The sequence below is a fragment of the Phascolarctos cinereus genome, unplaced genomic scaffold (assembly GCF_003287225.1).
Source record: "Phascolarctos cinereus isolate Bilbo 61053 unplaced genomic scaffold, phaCin_HiC Scaffold_4;HRSCAF=312, whole genome shotgun sequence".
Taxonomy (NCBI): domain Eukaryota; kingdom Metazoa; phylum Chordata; class Mammalia; order Diprotodontia; family Phascolarctidae; genus Phascolarctos; species Phascolarctos cinereus.
The window spans coordinates 669019646-669024264 of NW_027555847.1; positions in this window are offsets into that span (position 1 = coordinate 669019646).

Sequence of the window (4619 nt, forward strand, 5' to 3'; positions counted from 1 at the left end):
GTAGAAGAAAACAAAAAGCCAAGGACCCATGGGATTCCAGTTGTGTCTCCTAAAAACCATTGTTCTCCATCTTCGGGATAGCTTGATAGGTCGAAGACAGGAAAATAGGTTTCTTTGAAGGTGAGATATATTTGAAATGCACAAAGATGTTTGGGAAGAAACTGTATCCTAGACACTGAAAGAACTATTTGTAGCTAGATACCAGAAAGAAGCTTTCCTGTTTGTCATTTCCCTGGAGCCCGTCATGCTATCACAACACTGAGATGGTGTAGTGATTGAAAGGGTCAGATCAACCCAGAAAAAAAAAGTGCTTATTGAATGTTTGCTACTGTGCTGACTACTAGGTAGTCGAAATGAAATGTAGGAACTCCTCATTCATTCCAGCTCTTTGGAAAACACTGACCATCAAACCACAACCTTCTAAAAGATGTGAGTTGTCCATATCACATATGTATGTGCACACAGGTAGACTAAATTTTGTTCACAGGGAGTGTGTATAGTCATTTCTGTAATATTGCTCACTAGTTTCCACAGGAATCTCTGATTTCTGTGTGGAGGTGAGCAGGAGAAAGGACCATGAGTCTGCTCTGTTCTCTTCTAAAAGAGTATACTAAACCAGAATTATATATTTCTGCCCCCCTAAATATTACTGGGATGGTCTAGGAGCACATTTTTTTTATATTCAAAAGCAACAAAGCCATTCACTTTCCTGGTCATTATTCTCTTAAGTAGAAGGGCAACCCAAGATTATACCAGCAGATACTGGGGCAATCTGAGCTGTACTGAATCACACATTCATGGATTTCAAGAATGCAAGTGGGAATGTGATATAGCCATACACTAAGTCCTGGGAACAGCCTTTTGCCATGATCTGATCACTATCATGCCCCCAGCAACATCTTCATTTGCATCCCTTTCCTGCTCCTTTGCAGTCCTAATTGAGAGGTGTCCATTCCAGCCTCAATGTGAGGGAGGAATTAGATTGCCCTGTTTTGGAGGTGTAAGTCCTAGCCCTAGTGTAAGAGAGTCAGTGGGCTGCCCTAGCATTCCTCTCTCAAGGTCCTTATCTCCTATTCCCTTAGTGTTTATAGTTAAGTCACTAAGTCACATGCCCTACCTTGTGAGGCTTTCCTTTAAACACATCCAAAAAAGAGGTCTATTACTTTCAGCATTGACAGGCTGACCTGTTTCTTCTATAAAGACACTTAAATCCCAGCAATAGACCCTAACACCCTCCATCACTGAATTCTGCTATGATTCTTCCATGCATGCCTCCGCCCCAAAATGGGCTATTCTTCCCAGGTTAGGGGTTTAACCTCCTGTTTTTCCCGTTGGTCATGCTGTATATAGCCAACCCTGCAACTGACTAATACCTTGAAGAATTGGAGGTCACCTAAGAATACTTGCAGACCATACTAGACGTTATCAAAGATGCCTAGCATGGCCAATTGACTGCCACCGAACAGTCAGAAAATTCTTTCAGGAATTACTGCAAGTGTTTTATCCTTGCAAAAACTGGAGGAGAGTACCACTGTGCCCTTCCTTGTAACATAAGTGGTAAACCTATCTGAAACTCTTACCCATATACATATCTGCCCCAGTGTCCCACCTGTTACTTTTCTATAAGTCCCATGTGACTCAGAACTCTGCCACCCATCTTGCTACCACCTCTGGTGGTGACTGACAAGTGATAATTGTTTGTGGTCAAGATGTGCCCCCCCCTTTCTAGAAAACAGTTTGGAATTCTGCAAGAAAAGTGACTTAACTGCTCATATTCTGTGACTCAATAATCTCCACTAATGAGCATATACCACCCCCCCAAGGAAGTCAAGAAAAAAAAAAGTCCATTATACAACAATGTATTTCTAACATCAATTTTTGTGATAGCAAAGAGCTAGAAACAAAATATGTGTCCAACAGTTGGGGAATGGAATGTGATAAATTAATGTAATGGAACACTATTGTACCATTAAGAAATGACAAATACAAGAAATCCAGAGTAGCATGGGAAGGTTAAATTCAATTTAATTGTATAAACTGATTCAGAGTAAAATAGGAAGATCCAGCAGAACAATATACACAAGGCAGGTAGGTAATAAGTCTTTATTAAGTGCTTACTATGTGCCAGGCACTGTGCTAAGTGCAAGAAATATGAATACAAGCAAAAAGAAAGACAGTCTTTGCCCCTAAGAAGTTTATATTTTAATAAGGGAAGACAACATATAAAAAGGAGCTGAAAAAGTTGGAATGGGAGGAGGAGAAGATACCTGCATGAGGGCATGGTGGCAAGAGTCAGAAACTCTGCGAGGGGAAGAATGCAGGATGGCTGGCCTAGGTCCTTCCCCAAAAGGGAAGCCCTGGAAAGAATTTCCCAATGGGAGAAGAGAGCTGCAAAGGCAGAGGGATATTCCAGGGTGAGATGGATTCTGAGGCACGGTGACAAAGTCATAATGATTAGAATAATTTAAATGGAAAGGACGCTAAAGGAAAACCAAACTCTGGGTGATTGTAATGACCAATCCTGGTTCTAGAGAGAAGGTAATGAAAACACATCTAAGTTCCTCTCAGGAGACAGGTGAAAGATTAACAGGTGGGCAAATGATGCTTACATAGTCAGACACATCATCATATTATTTGTTTCTGCTTGATTGTTTCCAAGAGAAGGTTCAATATTGGGTATAAAGGGTGGACGTGGGGTTCTATATCCAGAAATAAACTGTGATATAAAAATAAAAGACATCCATAAAATTTATTACAAAAACAGAAAAAGAATATGTGGTCAAAGGAGGGCCTCAGTGATGGCAGCACAAGTATGATATGGGCTAAATGATCCATCCATGTGAACTCATGCCAGGAATCTAGAATTATAAGCTGTCTAGTCTGGAAAGGACCTAGAAGACCTAGTCCAACAGATTGAGGAACCTGAGACTTGTGGAGCTTAAGTGATTTGTACAAGTTCGTGGCTAGAAAGGGTAGAGCAAATATTTGAACACAGACCTCCTGAGGTCCTAAATAGTCTTGCAATTATGCCATACTGTCCCAAGACACAGTTGGAAACATAGCAGAAGTGATTCAAATCCACAACCTTTGGCTGAAAATGTCAATGCTTGATCCATTAGGCATCCAACATGGATACATACTCCTAGACTGACACATTCCTTCTATCATTAGTTCCTACCCAGAGGGCTTCACAGGATACATCACCACTTGCCACATGGTTGGACCTCCAGGGAGCACCTCCAATCAATTGCCTCCTTCAGTGACCTGTGTCCAACCACTCTGCCCAAACCCATTCCTCAATAGTTAGCATACTCCTACCCTCTTATGGTTCCCCATCCCAGTGATTCTGAACTCCCTGACACCAATGTACAAACCCTATTCTCAACTGTGTACTCTTTCATTCTCACACCTTTCAACGCTATATCCCTTAGTGTCCCACTCCAAATTTGCCCACTCCCTACATTCTGGAACACCTGCTCCATAATCAATACATTTCTTTCATCTTTCATTTTAACTTTCTCACTCCTTTCATCTTCCACTGAAACCTGGCTCCCTCCTAATGATACTGCGTCCTTGGCTGTTATTTCCAGTACTGATTGCATTTTCACTCATACTCATTGGCCATAATCAAAATACTCCTTGCTCCTCATTGCCACTTCCAGATTCTCCCTCTACCACCATTACTTAGTAATCTTTCTTCTTTTGAGGTTCATGATATCCAGATTAGTCACCCAATCCAGATCCCAGTGACCATTATCAACCTCTAGGAAATTCTTCCTTCCTCAATGAGTTCAGTGTCTGGCTCACCATTTTCTTCCTCATGACCCTTAACCCTGTTATTTGCTCTCACAATGATCTTCAGTCCCTCTGTCTCTCAGATCTCTCACAGGTCATCACCCCTGCCCTAGTTACATTGTCCTTCCCTTCCTACCTAGACCTCTTGCTAAATCATTTCAACTCTACACTATCCCCTACACTTGAATCTCTTGCCTATTTATTCTATTGCTCTTCATGCCTTGCTGAAGCTTAGCCTTTGGTTACTCTAATTTTATACCCAACACACCAGCCTCCATATCTATTCACCTCCTGTTGGGTCCACTGCAAGTTTATGTTACATAATCCCAAACTGGCCCTTACAAATTGGCAAGATTATCTTTTTATACCTCCCTAAGATTCATTATCCCACTTGCCACAGAGGCTGTTCTAAATGAACACCCTTTTCCCCACCCCATAAGCTGGAGACTTCACCTTACACTTCACTAAAAGGATTTAGGCCATTTGCTAAGAACTTCTTCTTTTCTACTCCTTGTCTCTTCTTCCTTCCTCTTACCTTCCACAGTTTTTGTAGAATCATATGAAATAATATTTGTCAAAGCGCTTAACGCAGTACCTTGGATATAGTAGGTACTTACTAAATGCCCATTTCCTTCCTTCCTTCCTTCATAACACTCAAGCATCATCCCCCACAGTTTCCTTCACCTATTTCACATGAAGAGGTGGTCCTTTTCCATGCCAAGGCAAACCCCTTGATATGTGTCATTGGTCCCATCTCTTCCTATCTGGCCCAGCACATTGCCCTCACTATCATTCTCTTATCTTCCATCTTTCCCTGTTGAATG